General features: G+C 45.2%; 7 non-coding genes across 7 annotated transcripts; all 7 read left to right on the top strand.

The window, feature by feature from the left end:
- The first annotated feature begins 997 nt into the window (after positions 1-997).
- Positions 998-1070, top strand: TRNAT-CGU (transfer RNA threonine (anticodon CGU)). The gene has a single exon. It is a non-coding gene; the product is annotated as a tRNA-Thr (tRNA).
- A 6064-nt stretch (positions 1071-7134) lies between these two features.
- TRNAT-CGU (transfer RNA threonine (anticodon CGU)) lies at positions 7135-7207 on the top strand. Its single transcript has one exon. It is a non-coding gene; the product is annotated as a tRNA-Thr (tRNA).
- A 593-nt stretch (positions 7208-7800) lies between these two features.
- Positions 7801-7873, top strand: TRNAT-CGU (transfer RNA threonine (anticodon CGU)). The gene has a single exon. It is a non-coding gene; the product is annotated as a tRNA-Thr (tRNA).
- A 595-nt stretch (positions 7874-8468) lies between these two features.
- On the top strand, positions 8469-8541 carry TRNAT-CGU (transfer RNA threonine (anticodon CGU)). The gene has a single exon. It is a non-coding gene; the product is annotated as a tRNA-Thr (tRNA).
- A 1261-nt stretch (positions 8542-9802) lies between these two features.
- TRNAT-CGU (transfer RNA threonine (anticodon CGU)) lies at positions 9803-9875 on the top strand. The gene has a single exon. It is a non-coding gene; the product is annotated as a tRNA-Thr (tRNA).
- A 582-nt stretch (positions 9876-10457) lies between these two features.
- On the top strand, positions 10458-10530 carry TRNAT-CGU (transfer RNA threonine (anticodon CGU)). Its single transcript has one exon. It is a non-coding gene; the product is annotated as a tRNA-Thr (tRNA).
- Positions 10531-14365: 3835 nt separating this feature from the next.
- TRNAT-CGU (transfer RNA threonine (anticodon CGU)) lies at positions 14366-14438 on the top strand. The gene has a single exon. It is a non-coding gene; the product is annotated as a tRNA-Thr (tRNA).
- The last annotated feature ends 12152 nt before the right edge of the window (positions 14439-26590 follow it).

Below are 26590 nucleotides of genomic sequence, written 5' to 3' on the forward strand. Positions count from 1 at the left end.
AAATAAAAGTGGTGACAGTATGAAGTACAGATAATCTCACAGAAAACAAGCTCTCACACATCTCTGAAACCAGAAAAAAGAAAAATGTTTTGCTTTTTATATGCAGCAAGTAAAAAGACAAAAGGCAAAAAGTGGAAAAGTGTTGTGGCATTACGTGGTTAAAAGATCATTTTGGGCAATGTCAACTTTATTAAAATAGGAAGACTATTCTTTTGTTTTAGTAGATGCTTAACTTGTATTTTCTAATATCCATTAATTCACAATTTTGCTACAAGAAGATGAATAGTTTATTGCTGGACAAATGGTGGTTCCTAGGACGCGGGAAAGGTACACATGGTGTACAGTATTCCTGGCTTCATAGCTCAGAGGTTAGAGCACTGGTCTCGTAACCCAGGGGTCGCGAGTTCGAATCTTCCCCAATTCTGATCTTATTACTTTATACATAAACAATAATACTGGGTAACTTTGTGTAAAATATTGGGGAGCAAAAATTGTTGCAAAATTAAAGTGGTGTCCTCCGAAAAGATATTGGACTTTCAAAGAATGAAAAAAACTGGCAATAAAAAAACCTGCAACCAAATGGTGCTAAATGCTAAATCTTTTGTCAATTTCACAGCATTTGGACTTTTATTTTTGGCTTGTGAGAAAATAAAAGTGGTGACAGTAGGAAGTACAGATAATCTCACAGAAAACAAGCTCTCACACATCTCTGAAACCAGAAAAAAGAAAAATGTTTTGCTTTTTATATGCAGCAAGTAAAAAGACAAAATGCAAAAAGTGGAAAAGTGCTGTGGCATTACGTGGTTAAAAGATCATTTTGGGCAATGTCAACTTCATTAAAATAGGAAGACTATTCTTTTGTTTTAGTAGATGCTTAACTTGTATTTTCTAATATCCATTAATTCACAATTTTGCTACAAGAAGACAAATAGTTTATTGCTGGACAAATGGTGGTTCCTAGGATGCGGGAAAGGTACACATGGTGTACAGTATTCCTGGCTTCATAGCTCAGAGGTTAGAGCACTGGTCTCGTAAACCAGGGGTCGCGAGTTTGAATCTTGCTGAAGCCTTTGTGTTACCTCACCCAATTCGCATCTTATTACTTTATACATAAACAATAATACTGGGTAACTTTGTGTAAAATATTGGGGAGCAACAATTGTTGCAAAATTAAAGTGGTGTCCTTCATTGGCCTTTCACATCCGGCCGGCATGACGCGAGGAGGAGGAGGAGCCACGTAGAGTCCGGACCCGATCTCCTCCCCCGCAGCGTCCGCGTGTTCAATGATGCGGGTACCGCTATCCCAGCCGCCTCTACCCCAGCAAGTACCCTGAATGGCCCTTGCTGCTACAGGGGGGGCCGATTTCCCCGTTTCTCAGTCGGGGAGCATTGGGAGCTGGAGGGGAACGGCTCTCTCGGGGAGTAAGCGCGGTGTTGGCAGTGTTGGAGCGCTCCTGCTGCTGGCCGGTCCTGAGCAGCCAGGGGTGTTATGCCCTCAAGCAGAGTCGCAGCGTGCCGCTGACTACATCACTGGATCCGGAGGTGGGCGATCGGGAAGGTGATCAGGAGGGCGTTGTGGTCGGAGAGTGACCCGAGAACGGACCACCGCATGGGATGTGACATGTGACATCGCCCCGCTGATCTTCATACGCTCAAGGAGGTACCACCTTCGCATTCCTGGAGGGCCCTATTCGTTGCCAACAACCCCCTGCCGGGGGTGCTAAAGGTACTTTGGTATCGCGGGGAGAGTGTTTCCAGAAGGTGTTGCCTCATAGCTTGCCTCATTGCCTGCTGGTTATGGTAATCTACTTCTGTATAACCAACTAACAATTTCGCTTCTGCTGCGGATGATAGAAGTGCAATCCGGTCACATTGTATTAATCTATTTTGCGATACCATGGCGCTTATTATTGGCCCTTCTGTCTGACTAACTCTCTGAACCTGCTGCCCTAATGCGCGGGTTTCTGGACTAAGTGTATGTACTATCTGTTGCTTCCCCGCTCGCCAGCATCATTATTACTGGGGGTGCTAAAGGTATTTTGGTTACGCAGGGAGAGTGTTCCCAGAAGGTGTTACCTCATAGCCCGGATATGGTAATCTGCTTCTGTATAACCGACTAACAATTTTGCTTCTGCTTTGAGTGATAGAAGTGCAATCTGGTTACATTGTATTAACCCATTTGCGATGCTATGGTGCTTATTTATGGATCCATCTGCTTGACTAACTCTCTGAATCTTCTACTTTAAGGCTCGGGACTCTGGACTAATTATATGAACTATTTGTTGCTTCCCCGCTTGCCAGCGGTATCATTACTAAAATTACTAATATCTCTGTCTATACATCACTGGATATTTTGAAAATTTTCTTCCCCCCACAGGATCTATCACGGTCTATGACCTTGCTGGACTAATTTTGGCTGAAGGCTTCTTCTGTCTTTTATTAGTAAAAATTGTGATACAATTCTTGCTACTGTATACTCAAATAGTTATATTGCTCTGGTTTCAGGGTATATGCCGGCTTGTTTAAGTTTGTAATTTGCTGTCTGTTTATTTAGAGTATACTGTGTTACTGGTGTTTTGCGAGATACTTGAAAAAGTTTTTGTTGAAATGCCACCGAAAAATTTGGGCCGGAAATCCGGCGGGGGAGGAGGTTCCCCTAAGGAGGGGAAAGAACGTGGTGGCAGTAAAAATGATCCTGCAGGGAAGTTAGAGAAATTATGGAGCTCCCCTATAGTAAAAACTCGCCAAACTGGTAAAGCAGGTAACCCCCCACGATGCCTCCTGAAATACATGATAGGCCCTCGCAGGAGGGCGAGTTAGAACATTCTGAGGACTCCAACAATTCAATCTGGATGGAGATCCTAGCAACTGTCCAAAAGACCAGTGTTACAGTGGAGGGGTTAGACAAACAGGTGGCGGCTCTTTCCTCTGATATAGTCCTGGTTAAGGAGGATATCTCTAAAACTTGGGAAAAGGTCTCTATGGTGGTTACTCAGGTAAAAAGTCTCGAGAGTGGGAGAGACCAAGAGCTTACGGAAAGAGGTTGGTGCACTGACCAAGGCTCAAATGTCCCTACGGGACAAAGTAACGGACTTAGAGGATCGATCTAGACGCTCCAACCTCCGTATCATAGGCTTTCCAGAAGAAGTAGGGGAGAACTCCCTTTCAAAATGGATCCAGGATTGGTTAATAGAGCAGGTGGGCACAGAGTCCTTATCATCTGTCTTTATGATAGAAAGAGCCCATCGTGTCCCCAGTAAACCTCCTATCCCAGGGGCCCCATCCAGGGTTGTACTTGCTAAAGTTCTCTGCTCCCAAGACCGTGATGCTATTATTAGATGCTCCCGCTCTAAGCAGGACATGATGTACAACGGGGTAAAAATCTTTATCTTTCCGGACTACTCCCAGGCTACGCAACAAAAGCGAACCAAATTTAAAGATGTAAAGTCGCGCCTGAAGGAGGCTGGCCTAAAATTCTCATTGTTATATCCAGCAAGATTGAGAGTGATTCATAATGAACAAACTGTTTTTTTTGATAACTCGATAGATGCCTCGGAGTGGCTGGAGTCTAAGGGTTTCTAGCTGGTGTATTGGGAGGTAGGGGTATCATAGTTTTTCTTGGAAGTTTATAAACCAGAACACGCGGACGAGAGTTGGGGAGGGGGGACGGGGATGTAGGAGTCTAGAGGCCTGTTCAAAGGGATGGGCCAAGAAGGGGGTGGGGTAGGGGGGTGGGGGGGAGACGGGGTGGGTGGGGGAGGGTATCTGCTGTGGGGAATGTTTTATTGCTCTGTCACTACCCTTGTTTTTTTGTTTCTGTTCCGCTAGAGAATGGCTACACAAATCTTTTGCTGGAACGTAAGGGGGTTGAATGACCGCCGAAAGCGGTGGATGGTAAATGATGTGGTGGTTCGACATCTTCCAGGGATTATTTGTCTAACAGAGACACATTTAACTCAGGACACCATTAGTTGGCTAGATAGACGCTGGGCTCCCATTTCATTTCACTCATACGGATCTGCATTCTCCAGGGGGGTCTCTGTTCTTATCCATCAGAAGGTCGATATTAGGATTTTATCACATAGTATAGATCGGCAGGGAAGGTATATCTTTTTGTATTGTGTTTTAAATCAGGTAAAGTGCATTCTTGCATTTGTATACCTCCCTCCTCCATTTTCATTTCATGTGTTGAACGCCTTAGTTAACTTTGTTATTGATAGGGAGGACAGCCCAATGATGATTATTGGGGATTTTAATACAGTCATGGACCCCGTTCAGGACAGACGCAATATGCGAGGCTCTGGCCCCCAGAATCAACGGGGATCCTCTGGACTGAGATCTTTCTGTGATAATTTCGGCCTGAGGGATGCCTGGAGGATCAAATGTTTAGATAGACCTGCCTTTTCCTGTTTTAGCCGTACTCATTCTACACTATCCAGGATCGATATGTGTTTGGCCAATGAGGCTTTTTTGGGATTCATAGTGAAGATTAAATATGAATCTATTGTGATTTCCGATCATGGACCCATCTCCCTGCAGTTAAGGACAGAGAGGGGCCCATATCTAGATAAGAAGAGCCTTTTTAGGCTCAATCCGCATTGGCTTTCGGTCTTGGATAATGATGAAAAAGTTATAAAGTTGGTTGAGGAATTTTGGGGGAATAATGTTCTTGAAAGGGACCCGGGCTTAGCCTGGGATGCTCTTAAGGCCTTTCTCCGAGGCCTGTTCTTCTCTGAAATCGAGTGGGCCAAAAAGAAGTTCAGACTGAGAGAAAATACCTTAAAGAAAAATTTGGCCACCACACAAGAGGCGTGGGTGGTGTCAGCTACAATGGAAGATAGGGATAGATTTCTCGAAGCACAGGCTGCATATAATTCCTATGCATCCGAGAGGGCGCAACATAAAAATTTTTTTTGCGGGGCCAAAATATTATGCCGAGAGAGGGCGACCAGGTAAATTACTTGCGAACCTGCTCAAAAGAAGAAATAGTCATAAGGGGATTCACTTGATTATAAATCATACAGGAGAGAAGATACAAGGACAGGGGGCAATCCTGGAGAATTTCCGGCTTTATTATCAGTCGCTATATTGCTCAGAGGTAGAGTTCTCAGATTCCCAATTGGAAAAATATCTGGAATCCGTTTCGTTCCCCTCTCTGTCAGCGGAGCAAAGTTCCACTTTGAATTCCCCCATAAGGGCTAGAGAGATTATGGAGGCGATAAATAACTCCTCGGGGGATTCCGCGCCAGGGTTAGATGGCTTGCCTTTGGCATTTTATAAACATTATAGTAAGACGCTCTCTCCTATTCTAGAAACGGTTTAGAACTGTCACCGCGGGGACAGTTTATGGATCAATGACGGAAGCCTCTATAGTTTTACTCCTCAAAAAGGATAAAAAAGAGTCAGAGATGGGTTCTTACAGACCCATCTCTTTGTTGAATTCTGATGTTAAGATCTTGGCCAAGATCCTTGCGATGAGACTTAAGAAGGTCATCTCTTTCATTGTTCATCCCGATCAAAATGGCTTCATTCCGGCCCGGGGTACAGCCTATAATCTTCATAGACTCTTCGCCGATATGCAAATGGGGGTAGGGGAGGACCGCTCCATCCTGTCTCTGGACGCCACTAAGGCGTTTGACAGGGTGGAGTGGCCCTTCCTATGGAGGGTACTAGAAAAATTCGGGATCGGAAGGGAGTTCATAGACTGGATCAAAATAATGTACCATTCCCCAAGAGCACGAATGTGCATAAATGGAATGTACTCAGAGCCATTTCGGCTACACAGAGGCACTAGACAGGGGTGTCCCCTCTCCCCCCTCCTATTTGCCCTTTTTGTAGAGCCTTTAGCCATCAAAATCCGTGAAGCAGAATGGATTTAGGGATTGGGTTTGGAGGGGAATCGGAAAAAATATCACTTTATGCCGATGATATTTTGCTGACTACTCAGAATACAGGCAGTTCAATACAGGGCGTGATCCATTTGGTGAACGAATTCGGCTCTTTCTCAGGTCTGTGTATTAATTGGGAAAAATCTATTCTCCTCCCTTTGGATAGTAGTGTCCAGGAGAGAGGGGATCTGGTCAAGGTCCTAAGTAGAGACGAATCGTTTAAATATCTGGGGATCTACGTCTCAGCGGATTTGGGACGCTACGCGGAGTTAAATATCATGCCGCTTATTACTAAAATGAGACATAGTATTAATGGCTGGCTTAAAATGCCTTTTTCTAGAGCAGATAGGGTAGGGATAGTGAAAATGATTCTACTCCCGCAGCTTCTGTATCCCCTCTCGGTCTCACCGGTTTGGCTACCCAATAGATTGTTTAGATGAATGGAAGGATTCGTTAGAGATTTAATTTGGGGGAAAAAACGCCCCAGGATTGCGCTTTCGTCTCTTTGTTGCCCAACAGAAAAAGGGGGGTTGGGGGTTCCACATCTCTTTGGTTACTTTATTGCAGCACAATTAACGTTCTTGATCACAAGGAGGGAGTGTAGCGCCTTCAGGAAATTATTACAAATAAGCGAGTTCACTAGGGATTCAATTTTTAGTCTTCTGGATAGCGGGGAACTTGGGCGTGATAGATATAGAGGCACTTATATGGGGAAATTGTTGGATAAGAGTTGGACTACGTATAAGAATATTAGAGGTATTTGGGGTATTTTTAAGTTTACCCCAATCTGGGGGAATTATCACTTTGAAGAGTTCAGGTCTATTCCAGATAGTAGATACTGGATGATAAGGGGGGTAGAGTTTTTTACACAATGTATAAATGTAGACAATTCACAGAATTTATTAGATTTTTTCACACTAAATAGAAGAGATGATATATGTTTCTTAAGGTTTTTCCAATTGCGGGGTTAAATGTGGGGGTTTTTGTGGTGGTTAAATGGGTTGCAAATTGTTTTTCTTCGTTATTTTATGATTGTAAAAATTTTGATATAACGCTTTGTAACCCCACGATACTACTGTAAATTTTTTTGCTATATTTATAATAAAAAAAAAAAAAAAAAAGTGGTGTCCTCCGAAAAGATATTGGACTTTCAAAGAATGAAAAAAACTGGCAATAAAAAAACCTGCAACCAAATGGTGCTAAATGCTAAATCTTTTGTCAATTTCATATGGTGTATAGTATTCCTGGCTTCATAGCTCAGAGGTTAGAGCACTGGTCTCGTAAACCAGGGGTCGCGAGTTCGAATCTCGCTGAAGCCTTTGTGTTACCTCACCCAATTCTGATCTTATTACTTTATACATAAACAATAATACTGGGTAATTTTGTGTAAAATATTAGGGAGCAACAATTGTTGCAGAATTAAAGTGGTGTCCTCCGAAAAGATATTGGACTTTCAAAGAATGAAAAAACTGACTTTAAAAAAACTGCAACCAAATGGTGCTAAATGCAAAATCTTTTGTCAATTTCACAGCATTTGGACTTTTATTTTTGGCTTGTGAGAAAATAAAAGTGGTGACAGTAGGAAGTACAGATAATCTCAGAGAAAACAGGCTCTCACACATCTCTGAAACCAGAAAAAAGAAAAATGTTTTGCTTTTTATATGCAGCAAGTAAAAAGACAAAAGGCAAAAAGTGGAAAACGGTCCTGGCATTACGTGGTTAAAAGATCATTTTGGGCAATGTCAACTTCATTAAAATAGGAAGACTATTCTTTTGTTTTAGTAGATGCTTAACTTGTATTTTCTAATATCCATTAATTCACAATTTTGCTACAAGAAGACGAAAAGTTTAATGCTAGACAAAAGGTGGTTCCTAGGACGCGGGAAAGGTACACATGGTGTACAGTATTCCTGGCTTCATAGCTCAGAGGTTAGAGCACTGATCTCGTAAACCAGGGGTCGCGAGTTTGAATCTCGCTGAAGCCTTTGTGTTACCTCACCCAATTCGGATCTTATTACTTTATACATAAACAATAATACTGAGTAACTTTGTGTAAAATATTGGGGAGCAACAATTGTTGCAGAATTAAAGTGCTGTCCTCCGAAAAGATATTGGACTTTCAAAGAATGAAAAAAACTGGCAATAAAAAAACCTGCAACCAAATGGTGCTAAATGCTAAATCTTTTGTCAATTTCACAGCATTTGGACTTTTATTTTTGGCTTGTGAGAAAATAAAAGTGGTGACAGTAGGAAGTACAGATAATCTCACAGAAAACAAGCTCTCACACATCTCTGAAATCAGAAAAAAGAAAAATGTTTTGCTTTTTATATGCAGCAAGTAAAAAGACAAAAGGCAAAAAGGGGAAAAGAGCTGTGGCATTTCGTGGTTAAAAGATCATTTTTGGCAATGTCAACTTCATTAAAATAGGAAGACTATTCTTTTGTTTTAGTAGATGCTTAACTTGTATTTTCTAATATCCATTAATTCACAATTTTGCTACAAGAAGACGAACAGTTTATTGCTGGACAAATGGTGGTTCCTAGGATGCGGGAAAGGTACACCTGGTGTACAGTATTCCTGGCTTCATAGTTCAGATGTTAGAGCACTGGTCTCGTAAACCAGGGGTCGCGAGTTCGAATCTCGCTGAAGCCTTTGTGTTACCTCACCCAATTCTGATCTTATTACTTTATACATAAACAATAATACTGAGTAACTTTGTGTAAAATATTGGGGAGCAACAATTGTTGCAGAATTAAAGTGGTGTCCTCCGAAAAGATATTGGACTTTCAAAGAATGAAAAAAACTGGCAATAAAAAAACCTACAACCAAATGGTGCTAAATGCTAAATCTTTTGTCAATTCCACAGCATTTGGACTTTTATTTTTGGCTTTTGAGAAAATAAAAGTGGTGACAGTAGGAAGTACAGATAATCTCACAGAAAACAAGCTCTCACACATCTCTGAAACCAGAAAAAAGAAAAATGTTTTGCTTTTTATATGCAGCAAGTAAAAAGACTAAAGGCAAAATGTGGAAAAGTGTTGTGGCATTACGTGGTTAAAAGATCATTTTGGGCAATGTCAACTTCATTAAAATAGGAAGACTATTCTTTTGTTTTAGTAGATGCTTAACTTGTATTTTCTAATATCCATTAATTCACAATTTTGCTACAAGAAGACGAATAGTTTATTGCTGGACAAATGGTGGTTCCTAGGATGCGGGAAAGGTACACATGGTGTACAGTATTCCTGGCTTCATAGCTCAGAGGTTAGAGCACTGGTCTTGAAACCAGGGGTCGCGAGTTCGAATCTCGCTGAAGCCTTTGTGTTACCTCACCCAATTCTGATCTTATTACTTTATACACAAACAATAATACTGAGTAACTTTGTGTAAAATATTGGGAAGCAACAATTGTTGCAGAATTAAAGTGGTGTCCTCCGAAAAGATATTGGCCTTTAAAGAATGAAAAAAACTGGCAATAAAAAAACCTCCAAACAAATGCTGCTAAATGCTAAATCTTTTGTCAATTTCACAGCATTTGGACTTTTATTTTTGGCTTGTGAGAAAAAAAAAAGTGGTGACAGTAGGAAGTACAGATAATCTCACAGAAAACAAGCTCTCACACATCTCTGAAACCAGAAAAAAGAAAAATGTTTTGCTTTTTATATGCAGCAAGTAAAAAGACAAAAGGCAAAAAGTGGAAAAGTGTTGTGGCATTACGTGGTTAAAAGATCATTTTGGGCAATGTCAACTTCATTAAAATAGGAAGACTATTCCTTTTTTTAGTAGATGCTTAACTTGTATTTTCTAATATCCATTAATTCACAATTTTGCTACAAGAAGACGAATAGTTTATTGCTGGACAAATGGTGGTTCATAGGACGCGGGAAAGGTACACATGGTGTACAGTATTCTTGGCTTCATAGCTCAGAGGTTAGAGCACTGGTCTCGTAAACCAGGGGTCGCGAGTTCGAATCTCGGTGAAACCTTTGTGTTTCCTCACCCAATTCGGATCTTATTACTTTATACATAAACAATAATACTGGGTAACTTTGTGTAAAATATTGGGGAGCAACAATTGTTGCAGAATTAAAGTGGTGTCCTCCGAAAAGATATTGGACTTTCAAAGAATGAAAAAAACTGGCAATAAAAAAACCTCCAAACAAATGCTGCTAAATGCTAAATCTTTTGTCAATTTCACAGCATTTGGACTTTTATTTTTGGCTTGTGAGAAAAAAAAAAGTGGTGACAGTAGGAAGTACAGATAATCTCACAGAAAACAAGCTCTTACACATCTCTGAAACCAGAAAAAAGAAAAATGTTTTGCTTTTTATATGCAGCAAGTAAAAAGACAAAAGGCAAAAAGTGGAAGAGTGTTGTGGCATTACGTGGTTAAAAGATCATTTTGGGCAATGTCAACTTCATTAAAATAGGAAGACTATTCCTTTGTTTAGTAGATGCTTAACTTGTATTTTCTAATATCCATTAATTCACAATTTTGCTACAAGAAGACGAATAGTTTATTGCTGGACAAATGGTGGTTCCTAGGACACATGGTTTACAGCATTTCTGGCTTCCTAACTCAGAGGTTAGAGCACTGGTCTCGTAAACCAGGGGTCGCGAGTTCGAATCTCGCTGAAGCCTTTGTGTTACCTCACCCAATTCTGATCTTATTACTTTATACATAAACAATAATACTGGGTAACTTTGTGTAAAATATTGGGGAGCAACAATTGTTGCAGAATTAAAGTGGTGTCCTCCGAAAAGATATTGGACTTTCAAAGAATGAAAAAAACTGGCAATAAAAAAACCTGCAGCTAAATTGTAGAACTCTCCCCTGCTAGTCTGATGATGATTTTAGCCCATTCCCGGTCAAGAAAAGACTCAGAAAGAACAGCCGGATACATGTAGCATGGTCCATGATCTCCAAGCTGCCTATGAGTGTACTGAAGCCCAGTGGTCCCTAGCCCAAACTGGCAGCAGTCCCTGAGAGTGACATATTATTCACTGTTATTGATTTGGCAAATGTTTTCCTCTCTGTGCCCCTACATGAAGATTGCCAGTACCTATTTGCCTTTACCAGTTCAGTATTCCAGTATACCTGATGTAGATTCCCACAAGGGGGGGTAAAACTCACCCAGCCAATACCCCACGGCCGTACAGGGAGTAGACTGACAGACTAGCCCCTTACTGGATGTTCTCCTTTTCAGTATGCGGATGACCTACTGTTTTTGTTTGCCAGGATGCATTTATTGACCTTATGTGTTTTCTGTTCCAGAAGGGTTGCAAAGTTCCCAGAGACAAACTCTGGTACTGCCAGGAGAAGGTGGTCTTCCTAGGCCACTGCTTCTAAGCCACAGGCAGATACCTTACAGAGGAAAGAAAGCTGGCAGTCCAGAATGTGCCCCAGTCCTGAGGCCCTAAGCCTCTTTACATGTTTCTAGGACTGGCCAGCTCCTGCAGGCCTGGGATAAGGTCTGCTGCCTCCAGCACAATGCTGCCCCTTTCTGACTGAATTGCCTCTTCCCCATTTGCCCTTAGTCAGGAGGCAATTGATGCATTCCATAGCCCTAAGCTGGCAAGTCTGCCCCGGCCCTAGGCACATGCCACTGAACCAGACCTTTTATTTTATTTTGCACAGAGTATCTAGGAGACAGGTGTCTTAGCCCAGGAACGTGGTGGCCTCCCCAGTGGCCCACTATTAGGCCCGGTTAGACTCAGTTGTGAGGGGAGTCCCGCATGTGTTAGTAGCTGCAGCCAGCAATCTGCTCAGCAAGGCCAGTGAGCTGATCCTAGACCCTAGATCACTCAGTTACTGTGCAAACCCCACATACCATGCACAGTGTCCTCACCCAAGTACAGCCCAAGCATATGAGCCAAGGCCAGACAGCTCAGACTCCAGTGTGCACTCCTGATGCTCCAGGACACACTGATAAGGTGCTCTGAATCCTTCATTCTATCGCCAGTCTGCCAGGATTCAGAGAGGGGGGAGCGAAGGGTGATTAACCCAGATGTTGAGTTTTTTCTCATAGATGGCTCCAGGTCTGCAGGAGAAGACAGACGGTTCTACACTGGATATACAGTGGTCAGTGGCGCACATGAGGTAGTACAAGCAGAACCACTCCCTCCACACAGGTCAGCACAGGAGGTGAAGTGACGGCACTCAGGGAAGCGCTACAGCTGGTGAAAGGTAAAAGGGCGAACATCTATACTCAAGGTATAGTTCTGGGGTCTAAGCACGACTATGAACCCATATGGAAGGCTAGAGATTTCCTCACCTCTGCAGGGACCCCCCCTAAGCATGGCACGCTGGTTAAAGAGCTCATGGATGCTCTCCTACTTCCACAAGAGGTGAGGATAATAAAAGTTAAACCACACACAATTTGGTAACTCCACAAGCCAAGGGCAAGTATGTGGCTGACGGGCTGATGGGATAGCGAAGGCAGCTGCACAGATGGAGCCCAGAGACTGTCTTGAAGTCTCTGCGGTGAGTTCTGAGCTAAAAGTTTGATCCACAGGTGTTCCAGTCCCTGGTGGCCCGAGAGTCATCAGAAGTGAAGGAGGTGTGGAGGAGAGCTGGAGCCCAGATGCCGATGGGACCTGGATGCTGGGAGAGAGGGTGTGCCTGGCCAGAGCCCTGCACCCGACAGTAAGTCAAGTAGGCCACGGACACACACACATATCCAAAATGGCCATGCTAGTGCACATAAACCACCAGTGGTTTGCCCTGGGCATTACTTCCCCTGTCACTAGACTAGTGAAAGCCTTTATAGTCTGTGCCCGCCACAACCCGGGTAAGGTGTTAAAGACCCCACAGAAGGTGACACCCAAGCTGCTGTATCCCTTCCAGAGACTGCAGATGGATTTTATCCAGCTACCAAAAAGTGGTACGTAGGAGTACGTGCTTGTGTGCATTGATCTTTTTCCAGGGTGGCCAGAAGCTTCTCCCATGACCAAGGCTACTGCCAGAGCTGCAGCCAAGAAGTTGGTGAGTGAGATTTTTTCTGCAGGTTTGGACTTCCAGGGACCATAGAGTCCGGTCGCAGAACCCACTTCACTAGACAGGTAAAGACTGAAACCTTGTCCCTTCTGGGTGTAGAACAGGCCCTGAACACCCCTTAGCATCCCCACTTAGTGGTGGGATTGAAAGACTAAACAGCACTCTTAAGTTAGAGATCCAGAAGGCCATGGAAGAAACAGGGAAACCATGGCGCGAGTGCTTTCCTGCTGACCCTCAATCAGTTAGGACCACACCCACCAGAAAGATGGGATTGTCCCCCTTTGAAGTACTTTTTGGCTGTGCACCCAGACTAGGCCCCTACTTCCCACAGACCCTAGAGATGATGGCAGGAAACCAGGTGGAACATGCCACACAGTTGAGCCAGGCCTTGAAAAAGGTCGGCAAAAGTGTTTCTGATTCCTTTTTCAGATGCAGACAGAGACCTCAGGACGCATAAACTGAAGCCTGGAGACGACGGATGGTAAAGAGAACCCCCAAAGAGAGAGTCTGGAGCCTCGCTACGATGGTCCTTTCCAAGTCCTGCTGACCAGTGCCACATCTGAAGCTAGAGGGAAGTCAGCACGCTTCCACGCTTTCTATTGCAAACTTACTTCTTGCTAGCTGGTCTCTTCTGACTGACTGTATGCTCAGGGACACCCCAACCATGACTATCACTGTATCTATAGGGGTGACCAGGATGCCCCCAGGGTAGGAGACTTTACCTACGGTTGGTGCAACAAGACAATGACCTTCTATAACACTGACAGCACAGGTAACCCTGTCTTAGCAGTGTCTGATGTGTACTGGATTTGTGGGGATAGGAGAGTCAGGTCAGGCCTAGAGGCTGGGAAGGTGAGAGTACGGTGATAACACTTGTGCATTCCTTCCTGGTGATCCCCAGGGATAAGGTTGATCAGACACATAAGAAAAGGTAGAGAATCACAAAGGATTCTGAAGGTCTGAGAGAGAAGCACCTAGATGACAACGTTTACATGGATACAGTGGGAGCACCAAGGGGGGGGGGGGGGGGCCCAGATGAGTACAAGGCCCATAATCAGATAATGGTGCTAAATGCTAAATCTTTTGTCAATTTCACAGCATTTGGACTTTTATTTTTGGCTTGTGAGAAAATAAAAGTGGTGACAGTAGGAAGTACAGATAATCTCACAGAAAACAAGCTCTCACACATCTCTGAAACCAGAAAAAAGAAAAATGTTTTGCTTTTTATATGCAGCAAGTAAAAAGACAAAAGGCAAGAAGTGGAAAAGTGCTGTGGCATTACGTGGTTAAAAGATCATTTTGGGCAATGTCAACTTCATTAAAATAGGAAGACTATTCTTTTGTATTAGTAGATGCTTAACTTGTATTTTCTAATATCCATTAATTCACAATTTTGCTACAAGAAGACGAACAGTTTATTGCTGGACAAATGGTGGTTACTAGGACGCGGGAAAGGTACACATGGTGTACAGTGTTCCTGGCTTCATAGCTCAGAGATTAGAGCACTGGTCTCGTAAACCAGGGGTCGCGAGTTCGAATCTCGCTGAAGCCTTTTTGTTACCTCACCCAATTCTGATCTTATTACTTTATAAATAAACAATAATACTGGGTAACTTTGTGTAAAATATTGGGGAGCAACTATTGTTGCAGAATTAAAGTGGTGTCCTCCGAAAAGATATTGGACTTTCAAAGAATGAAAAAAACTGGCAATAAAAAGACCTGTAACCAAATGGTGCTAAATGCTAATTCTTTTGTCAATTTCACAGCATTTGGACTTTTATTTTTGGCGTGTTAGAATATAAAAGTGGTGACAGTAGGAAGTACAGATAATCTCACAGAAAACAAGCTCTCACACATCTCTGAAACCAGAAAAAAGGAAAATGTTTTGCTTTTTATATGCAGCAAGTAAAAATACAAAAGGCAAAAAGTGGACAAGTGCTGTGGCATTCCGTGGTTAAAAGATCATTTTGGGCAATGTCAACTTCATTAAAAGAGGAAGACTATTCTTGTGTTTTAGTAGATGCTTAACTTGTATTTTCTAATATCCATTAATTCACAATTTTGCTACAAGAAGACGAATAGTTTATTGCTGGACAAAAAGTGGTTCCTAGGACGCGGGAAAGGTACACATGTTGTTCAGTGTTCCTGGCTTCATAGCTCAGAGGTTAAAGCACCGATCCCGTAAACCAGGGGTCGTGAGTTCGAATCTCGCTGAAACCTTTTTATTACCTCACCCAATTCTGATCTTATTACTTTATATATAGACAATAATACTGGGTAACTTTGTGTAAAATATTGGGGAGCAACAATTGTTGCAGAATTAAAGATGTGTCCTCCGAATAGTTATTGGACTTTCAAAGAATGAGCCTGCTTCATAGCACAGAGCTTTAGGCACTGGTATCTTAAACTAGGGGGCTCTAGTTAGATTCTTACTGTCTACTAATTTAGAAGCAGGGTGTCTGGCAGCAAAACAATAAAATGCTGACACTTTTAAGTTATTAAATCTGGCTTTCTTTGTCAATCAGACTATGCAAAAAACTAGCCATTAAGAAAAACTGCAACCAAATGGTGCTAAATGCTAAATCTTTTGTCAATTTCAAGTAAAAAGACAAAAGGCAAAAAGTGGAAAAGTGCTGTGGCATTACGTGGTTAAAAGATCATTTTGGGCAATGTCAACTTCATTAAAACAGGAAGACTATTCTTTTGTTTTAGTAGATGCTTAACTTGTATTAGCGATTGGTGGAGCAATCCCTGGTTGTTCTTTAAGGGGGATCTGTGTACCCCAAATAGCAGTTCTATTTTGTGACAAAATCGAATAGGAAGAAATCTGTTTGACTTTCATGCATCTGCAGTAGCGATTGGTGGACCAATCCCTGGTTGTTCTTTAAGGGGGATCTGTATACCCCAAATAGCAGTTCTATTTTGTGACAAAATCCAATAGGAAGAAATCTGTTTGACATTCATGCATCTGCAGTAGTGAGCTGTCAGTTGTGGGTTATCTGTATAACGCACATTGCAATACCTTTTGGGGGCTATAGTTTACATCCAGATTCACGTGTTAAATCCATGTAGTTTATACAGTGATTTTCGCTGAAATTACACTGTCAGTTGTGGGGTATCTGTATAACGCACATTGCAATACCTTTTGGGGGCTCTAGTTTACAGCCAGATTTACGTGTCAAATCCACATAGTGTAATTTCAGCAAAAATCACTGTATAAACTGTCAGTTGTGGGGTATCTGTATAACGCACATTGCAATACCTTTTGGGGGCTCTAGTTTACAGCCAGATTTACGTGTCAAATCCACGTAGTTTATAAACCACTATGTCAGACAGAAAGGTGGCAGGTGGAGCAGGCAGAGGTGGCAGCACAGTAAGGGTATGTTGCAGCAGGGGTGACTCTGTGAGGCCAGAACTGCCATTGTCATCTAGTGGCAGTGTGTTGATCAACAAGCCAAAGGTTGTTAAATGGTTGACTAGATTATCCAATTCCTCAAATATAACATCTGACAATCCCAGCCAAGAGTCCGTAGGTTCCTCTGATACAACAATTAGTGGGCAAGGCCCAGGAGCAGGTCAGGGGCCTCACCTGTCCTCAACCAGGTTCTGTCCTGTTCCTTTCCCGCAGCCAGAGAGCTAATAGGTGGTCTGGGCTCAGTGCCACTATTCAGCGAGGATGAAGTGTTTGAGGACAGTCAGCCGCTGCTTTGCAGTGAACAGGTGGGGCAGACTTCCGCTGATTCCTGCAGTAGGCAGGCTGTGCATACTGACACCGGTGAGGAGAGTAGCAGTGACCGGGAAATGCAAATTGACGATGATGTAGCCGATCGCACTTGGGAGCAGGGTGTAGCAGGGGATTCATCATCGTCGGGCGAAGAGAGTGTCAGCTTGCAGAGCAGGCAGCAAGTCGCTACTATGGCTGTGAGTCAGCAGGATGGCAGCAGTGCGAGGACGGGAGCCAAACGTCCGTGGGGTACAAATCCAGATTCCCAGGCCCAAATAAGCAGTGGCACAGGGGCTCAGCGAGGCAGCGGCGGTAGTAGTTGCTCAGTGCAGAGTGTTGGCGGTAAAATTACCACCTTAGCGGTGTGGCAGTTTTTTGTAAAGACACCAGACGAGCCGAGCGTGGGTATATGTCAGATGGCCCGCAGCATGCTGCTTTGCCTAACTAGTGACAGCCGAATAGTCAACATCCGGCATAGGGATGACTTTTGGCTCTCCACCCTCTTGGACACTCGCTACCGGTCCAAAATGGGTGACTTTTTTTCCTGATGCTGAGAGGAAGGAACAACTGGCATACAATAGAGAAACACTGAGCACACAGTTGGCCGCTACATAAACATAGAAAGAGATGACGGCACTCACCGGTTCCAAAAGCATGAAAAGCGTCCTTTATTGGTGGGGAAGCATGCAGGGGGGTAAACAGACAGGTTCCAGCAACGGGGCCATTTCACGCACTGTGGCGCTTTCTCAAGCCAATGGCCGCTGCCTATGTGCGCCATTGTCCATTCTCTGTCAGGTCTGACCGGGGGATTTCTGGCAGTCATTGCTCACGTACTACTACCACGGCTGCTGTGGGGAGCTGGGGGGGTAAGAGGAGTAGCAGTTCCATCAACAGTCGCTTAAGTCTGGATTTCTTAGCAATGAGCAATTTCCTTCACCCGCCTAGTGAGGAGGGTAGCCGCCACCAGCAGCAGCAGGACATGAAGCAGACCCTGCACCAGCAGGTGGTGGCCTACTTGGACAGCACTTTACCACCTGAGGTAGAGGATCCCATGGTCTACTGGGCAGCCAAACTTGATGCATGGCTGCAACTTGCGGAGTTTGCAGTAGAGAAGCTGTCCTGCCCGGCCAATAGTGTGGCATCAGAGCGGGTGTTCAGTGCGGCGGGGGCCATCTTTACCCCCAGGAGAACCCGCTTGTCCACCCGTAATGTGGAGAGACTGACCTTTGTCAAGATGAATCAGGCTTGGATCGGCCAGGATTTCAACTCACCAATGCCTAATGCATCAGATTAGATCAGCCATGACACCTCCTCCAAACGGTGAGAAATGAGTCAGGGTTCTAACTCCTGCTGCTTCTGATGCCACCAACACACTATATCATTGTGTCACTCTGTGAGCTCCTCCTGCTGCTGCTACTGATGCCACCTTCACACTATATCATTGTGCCACTCTGCAGGCTCCGGCTGCTGTTGATTTTGATGCCACCAACACACTATTTCATTGTGCCACTCTGCCGCTCTTGCTGCTTCTGATGCCACCTTCACATTATATCATTGTGCCACTCTGTGGGCTCCTGCTGCTTCTGATGCCACCAACACACTATATCATTGTACCACTCTGTGGGCTCCTCCTTATGCTGCTGCTACTGATGCCATCAACGCACTATATCATTGTGCCACTCTGCAGGCTCCTGCTGCTTCTGATGCCACCTTCACATTATATAATTGTGCCACTCTGCGGGCTCCTGCTGCTTCTGATGCCACCTTCACACTATATCATTGTGCCACTCTGCAGGCTCCTGCTGCTTCTGAAGCCACCTTCACACTATATCCTTGTGCCACTCCACAGGCACTTGCTGCTTCTGATGCCACCAACACACTATATCATTGTGCTACTCTGTGGCCCCTCTTGCTGCTGCTGCTACTGATGCCACCAACGCACTATATAATTATGCCACTCTGCAGGCTCCTGCTGCTTCTGATGCCACCTTCACACTATATCATTGTGCCACTCTGCAGGCTCCTGCTGCTTCTGAAGCCACCTTCACACTATATCCTTGTGCCACTCCACAGGCACTTGCTGCTTCTGATGCCACCTTCACACTATATCATTGTGCCACTCTGTGGCTTTCCCTGTTGCTGCCACCATGTTGCTAACACCTGTGGACTCCTGCTGCTGCTTCTTCTGTCGCCACCTCCACACTCTTATCATTGTGCCACTTTGTGGCCTCCTTTTGCTGCTGCTGCTGATGCCACCTCCACACTATATAATTGTGCCACTCTGTGGCTTTCCCTGTTACTGCCACCATGTTGCTGCCACCTGTGGGATCCTTCTGCTGATGCCACCTCCACACTAAATCATGGGCTCCTGCTGCTGCTTCTGCTACTGCCACCTCCACACTCTTATCATTGTGCCACTTTGTGGCCTACCATGTTTCTGCCACCTCCATAGTTTGTCATTGTGCCACTCTGCAGCCTACTCATGCTGCTGCCAACTGACCACTGTCTCCTGGAACACCCTGTGATTTCTCTACTCTGGATAAACTCCTGTTTGTTTTTGGCTTTAGCAATACTGATGGATTATTGACCGATTGAAAGAGGACACTGACGCGTGAAAAGAAGGGCAAAATGATCAGTGACGTCAATGCAAAATTACTGCCAACATCCTCTGCACTCTTTTGGGGGGCTTTCCACATGTATCCACCTTTAACAGAACAGGTTCTGTCGTAATCTATGGAATCATCTAATGTCAGTGTAAAAAGAGGGCACTCTTTGATGTCATAGTGGGATCTTGGCCCTCAGCCCGGTCCATTCGAGCTGGCACAGGCGTTACCTTGTCAGGCTGCGTTCCCGCTTCGCTTATTTGGGGAAGTTGGCCTATGTAAGTGCACATGGAAGTGAAGAGTGAAGCGATTCTAAGAGCCGCAGCTGTCGGGTGCGTGTCATAATAAAATACAGCATTGTTTCAAGACCAAACCATGCTCCCTATGGTCTTTAAGCATGGCACAACGTTCTACAACACCCTACAGGCTCTCTGCAGCCAGGAAATGCCTGTTTTTTAACGTAATTTGTTTTAATTCGATTCGGGTCAAATGGAATTTTTTTTGAAAAATTCGGCGAATTGGGACGAAACGACTTTTAACAAATTCGCCCATCTCTAGTTATTAAATCTGGCTTTTGTTGTCAATAAGTCTATGCAAAGAACTAGCCATAAAGAAAAATTGCAACCAAATGGTGCTAAATGCTAAATCTTTTGTCAATTTCACAGCATTTGGACTTTTATTTTTGGCTTGTGAGAAAATAAAAGTGGTGACAGTAGGAAGTACAGATAATCTCACAGAAAACAAGCTCTCACACATCTCTGAAATGCAGCAAGTAAAAAGACAAAAGGCAAAAAGTGGAAAAGTGCTGTGCATTAGGTGGTTAAAAGAACATTTTGGGCAATGTCAACTTCATTAAAATAGGAAGACTATTCTTTTTTTTAGTAGATGCTTAACTTGTATTTTCTAATATCCATTAATTCACAATTTTGCAACAAGAAGACAAATAGTTTATTGCTGGACAAATGGTGGTTCCTAGGACACGGGAAAGGTACACATGGTTTACAGTATTCCTGGCTTCATAGCTCAGAGGTTAGAGCACTGGACTCGTAAACCAAGGATCGCGAGTTCGGATCTTGCGGAATCCTTTGTGTTACCTCACCCAATTCTGATCTTATTACTTTATACATAAACAATAATACTGGGTAACTTTGTGTAAAATATTGGGGAGCAAGAATTGTTGCAGAATTAATGTGGTGTCCTCCGAAAAGTTATTGGACTTTCAAAGAATGAAAAAACTGGCAATAAAAAAACCTGTAAACAAATGGTGCTAAATGCTAAATCTTTTGTCAATTTCACAGCATTCTGACTTTTATTTTTGGCTATAAAAGTGGTGACAGTAGGAAGTATAGATAATCTCACAGAAAACAAGCTCTCACACATCTCTGAAACCAGAAAAAAGGAAAATGTTTTGCGTTTTATAGGCAGCAAGTGAAAGGACAAAAGGCAAAAAGTGGAAAAGTGCTGTGGCATTACGTGGTTAAAAGAACATTTTGGGTAATCTCAACTTGATTAATATAGGAAGACTATTTCTTTGTTTTAGTAGATGCTAAACTTGTATTTTCTAATATTGTCCATTGATTCACAATTATGCTACAAGAAGACTGATATTTATTTCTGGACAAATGGTGATTCCTAGGGCGTGGGGCAAGTTAACTTTTAGTGTGTTCCTGGCTTCGTAGCGCAGAGGTTAGAGCACTTATCTCATAAACAAGGGGTCGCGAGTTTGCCTCACCCAATTCTCATTTTATTACTTTATGCATAAATGATAATACTGGGTAACTTTGTGTAAAATATTGGGGAGCAACAAACGTTGCAGAATTAATGTGCCGTTTCTACCCGATTCGAATCATGGCGAATCACCTTAAAAAACTGGTATTTCCTGGCTGCAGAGAGCCTGTAGGGTGTTGTAAAACATTGTGCCATGCTCAAATATGCATAGGGAGCATGGATTGGTCTTCAAACAATGCTGTGTTTTAGTATGACATGCACATGACAGCCGCAGCTTTTAGAATCGCTTCACTCTTCAATTCCATGAGCACTTACAGCGGCCAACAAGGTAACGTCGGTGCCAGCTCAAAAGGACAGAGCTGATGGCCAAGATGCCACTATAACATCAAAGAGTGCACTCTTTTTACACTGAAATCAGAAGATTCCATAGATTACGACAGAACATGTTCTGTTAAACGCTAATACAGAGTATGAAGGAGAAACCAAACATAGTGGCAACGTCAGAGTGGTTGAGGATGAAAACAGCATTATGGAAAAACAGGGTGTTCCAGAAAGACAGTGGTCAGATGGTAGCAGCATGAGTAGGCCGCAGAGTGGCACAATGACAAATTCTGGAGGTGGCAGCAACATGGTATGCCACAGTGTGGCACAATGATAAAGTGCGGAGGTAGCGGCGGCAGCAGGTGGGCAGAGAGTGGCACAATCACAGTGTGTGTAGGCAGGGCCGGATTATAGGCCCCCACCATCTTGCCCTCCCTAGGGGCCCCCACCAGATCGCACCTCCCACGCCACCCGTCTGAGATGCCCGCCGCTCCCAGACTCAGGTGACCACCTCCCCGCTCATCTCCCTGCACGACAGAGACGCCCCCGTCACAGGTGACACCGCCTCCACCTCCCAGGTCGCCCCCTCAGCACAGGTGACACCGCCTCCACCTCCAAGGCCGCCCCCCTCGGCACAGGTTACCGCCTCCCGCCCGCCCATCCCCAGGCATGCGTGGCCGAGCAACCAACCCCCACCGGCCCGCCTGAACAAGAAAACCCGCTCAATTTCCCCGCCCCCCGCTCCCGCTCGAACAGGCACCCACCGCCACTCCTCCCATCCCCGGCCGAACAAGAAAGCCCCGACACAGGTGACCGCCTGCCGGCTCGCCCTTCCCCCGCCATGCATGGCCGTGACATCAACCCCCCGCCCGGACAAGCAACCCCGCTTGACCCCCTGCCCCCTGCTCGAACAAGCACCCGCCGCCCCTCCCCGGCCAAACAAGCGACACCCCCCCCCCTCCGCTCCTGTCCGAACAAACTACACCCCCTCTCCACCCCCTCCCCCTGATTGAACAAGCACCGCCGACCCCCTCCCAGCCGATCAACAACCAAAAGACCCCCCACCCACCTGAACACCCGCCTGAAGCCACGGCCGGTCACCCTAAAAGATAAGTATTTACATATGTATATCTGTGTGTATACATGTGTATATACAGTGTATATGGGTATATACTGTGTATATATATGTATGTACAGTATATAAATGCATATACAGTGTATATATGTATATACTGTGCATATACTGTGTATATATGCATGTACAGCATATATATGCATCTACTGTGTATATATGTATATACTGTGTATATGTGCATATACTGTTTATTTATGTGTATATACTGTTTATGTGTACATAATGTGTATATGGGTATATATGCATCTACTGTGTACATACTGTGTATATGGGTATATATGCATCTTCTATATACTATAGCCCCCACCAGATCGCACCTCCCGCGCCACCCGTCTGAGATGCCCGCCGCTCTCAGACTCAGGTGACCACCTCCCCGCTCATCTCCCTGCACGACAGAGACGCCCCGTCACAGGTGACACCGCCTCCACCTCCAAGGCCGCCCCCCTCGGCACAGGTTACCGCCTCCCGCCCGCCCATCCCCAGGCATGCGTGGCCGAGCAACCAACCCCCGCCGGCCCGCCTGAACAAGAAAACCCGCTCAATTGCCCCGCCCCCCGCTCGAACAGGCACCCACTCCTCCCATCCCCAGCCGAACAAGAGAGCCCTGACACAGGTGACTGCCTGGCGGCCCGCCATGCATGGCCGTGACATCAACCCCCCGCCCGGACAAGCAACCCCGCTTGACCCCCTGCCCCCTGCTTGAACAAGCACCCGCCGCTCCTGTGTACATGCATCTACTGTGTACATACTGTGTATATGGGTATATATGCATCTACTGTGTACATGGGTATATATGCATCTACTGTGTATAGATGCATATACTGTATTTATACACACATATGTGTGTACATTTAAATTATAAAATATTATGCTGGGTATATGGTATGTATGTATATGCTCTATATACTGAATGTGTGTGTGTATTTTCTGTATGTGTGTGTATATGCTGTATATACTGAATGTGTGTGTATTTGCTGTATGTGTGTATGTTTGTATATACTCTGTGTAATAGTGTATAAATGTATTTGAGTGCATAAATGTGTGTGTATATATGGGTGCAAGTATATGCATGTAGAACTTTATCTGTGTGTGTATAAGTATATAAAGGTGTGTATATATCATTGTGGGGGATGTATATCTGGCCCGAGTATGTAGAGGTGTTACTGGGGGCGATACGGCTGTATGTAGCTGTGTTACTGGGGGGCGATACGGCTGTATGTAGCTGTATTACTGGGGATGAGGCGGCTGTATGTAGCTGTGTTACTGGGAGCGAGGAGGCTGTATGTAGCTGTGTTACTGGGAGCGAGGCGGCTGCATGTAGCTGTGTTACTGGGAGCGAGGCGGCTTTATGTAGCGGTGTTACTGGGGATGAGGCGGCTGTATGTAGCTGTGTTACTGGGAGCGAGGCGGCTGTATGTAGCTGTTTTCCTGGGGATGAGGCGGCTGTATGTAGCAGTGTTACTGGGGATGAGGCGGCTGTATGTAGCTGTGTTACTGGGAGCGAGGTGGCTGTATGTAGCTGTGTTACTGGGAGCGAGGCGGTTGTATGTAGCTGTGTTATTGGGAGCGAGGCGGCTGTATGTAGCGGTGTTACTGGGAGCGAGGCGGCTGTATGTAGCTGTGTTACAGGAGATGAGGCGGCTGTATGTAGCTGTGTTACTGGGAATGAGGCGGATGTATGTAGCTGTGTTCCTGGGGATGAGGCGGGTGTATGTAGCTGTGTTCCTGGGGGTGAGGCGGCTGTATGTAGCTGTGTTACTAGGGGGTGAGGCGGCTGTATGTAGCTGTGTTCCTGGGGATGAGGCGGCTGTATGTAGCTGTGTTCCTGGGGATGAGGCGGCTGTATGTAGATGTGTTCCTGGGGATGAGGCGGGTGTATATCTCTGTGTTCCTGGGGATGAGGCGGGTGTATGTAGCTGTGTTCCTGGGGATGAGGCGGCTGTATGTAGCTGTGTTACTGGGGATGAGGCGGCTGTATGTAGCTGTGTTACTGGGGATGAGGCGGCTGTATGTAGCTGTGTTACTGGGGGCGAGGCGGCTGTATGTAGCTGTGTTACTGGGGGCGAGGCGGCTGTATGTAGCTGTGTTACTGGGGGCGAGGCGGATGTATGTAGCGGTGTTACTGCTGGGATAGTGGAAAGGAAGCAGGAGGACGTGTATGTACGCTACACTCAGTGGGGGCCTCCAACAGATTTTGCGCCCAGGGGCCCCCACCAACCATAATCTGGCCCTGTGTGTAGGTGGGCAGCAGCATGAGGCCAGACAGTGGCATAATGACAAATTCTGCTGGTGGCAGCAACATGGTAGGCCACAGTGTGGTACAATGACAGAGTGTGGAGGTGGGTGACAATTCCAGTTCCTGGTAAAGATGGTGGTGTCACAGTCTATGGGAATAGTCCCTTGGGACTAAAGTCAGTGGACTTCCAGGACCACGGTGGGGAATAACGATGCTAGCCGCAACCCGAGAGTGGAGTCTAAGTGGACTCCTGGTCTTCGCCAGAGCCCGCCACAAAGCCACAGCCGTCCATCCCGGTCTTGCTGCGGCATGGAGCCACCAGGTCGCTCCATGGGTGCGACCAGGCCCGCTGTGGCAGCCAAGGTAGGGACCACATGATGGCAGGACCTCGGATGGACGGCTGGCAGGACCTCGGATGGGCGGCTGGCAGGACCTCAGGAAGAACACTGGGATACAGGACCGCCACCGGATCACAGGACCGCCACAGGACCGTCACAGGAATGCCACAGGACCACAGAACTGCCACAGGACTACAGGACCGCCACAGAGGCTTCTGGAAATGCTCAGAAAACTCGGAGGCGTCTGGAAATGCTGAGGCGGCTTTCTTTTCAGCAGAATGACCTGATGATCCGGTAGGGGATGTTCGGAGTTACCAGGCTATATAGGAGAGCCGGGAATGCCAGCGCCAATAAGGAGGACGCTGGCCCTTTAAATTCTTAGAGGTTAGGCGTGCGGGCGCCCTAGAAGCGGAAGCGCGTGGCCTAGACAGGAGACAGACCTGCGGCATGGACGGGACCGCGATGGAGCTATCAGGAGCCGGGACAGGTAAGTACTGACCTGGGGGCACCCGTGCCATACGCCCGGACTGAGGCCGAGGAGTGCATGGGTTTCACCCATGACAGGTGGGAGGCAGCAACAATAAAGAATTGACATTTGGGGAATACAGTGACACAAACTGACACAGTGGACTTTGAACTAAAATCACTCCATCAACTATGTGGATTTGACACGAATTTCTTGATATCTACTTTAGCAACAAAAAAGAATTGAAATTTGGGGAATACAGAAGCCCAAAAACTGAGAACCTGGACTTTGAGCAAAAAACACTCCATCAGCTACTGAGTACAAGCAGCTAGATGCTAGAGACAGCACATGCAGTGTGAAATGACGGGATTGCAAATGGCCGGTCGCTGATTGGCTTACATGTCTACACATGTGATCAAGGGTGTTCCTTTCTTCCTAGAGTTTTCTGCCCCATGTAACACGTGCTCACGGCCATTTTGCTAATAAAGGGGGAAAAAAATTTTGTTCCCACAAATCACCGTAAACTTCAGATTCATGCAGAACTGAAGTTTTCCTGAAATTCTAAACGAATTCCACTTGGTTAGAATCGATATGCCCATCTCTAATCATATGGTCTGATGGAACCTAAGTAGAAGTGTTTGGTAGAAACACAACTTGTCATGTTTAGTGGAGAATGAATGCTAAGTTGCATCCAAAGAACACCACAATGATCCCAAGTACACCGCCAGGGCAACAAAAGAGTGGCTTCGTAAAAGAAGCATTTCAAGGTCATGGAGTAGCCAAGCCAGTCTCCATATCTCAACCCCATAGAAAACCTTTGGTGGGAGTTGAAAGTCCGTGTTGCCCCACGACAACCCCAAAAAAAAATCACTGCTCTAGAGGAGATCAGCAAGGAGGAAAGGGCCAACATAGCAGCAACAGTGTGTGCCCACCTTGTGAAGACTTATTGAAAACTTTTTAGTATATGTGCTGCCGAAATTTTTACCTCTGCCATTGCCAACAAATGATATATAACAAAATAAGTATTTGGTCAATAACAAAAGATCTAATTTTGTCCCTCAGAGGTCTACATATGATGTCAATTACAGGCCTCTCATCTCAAGTGGGAGAGCTTGCAATTGGTGGCTTACTATACTTTTTTCCCCCACTGTAC

This window comes from Engystomops pustulosus, chromosome 1, assembly GCF_040894005.1.
Source record: "Engystomops pustulosus chromosome 1, aEngPut4.maternal, whole genome shotgun sequence".
Classification (NCBI taxonomy): Eukaryota; Metazoa; Chordata; class Amphibia; order Anura; family Leptodactylidae; genus Engystomops; species Engystomops pustulosus.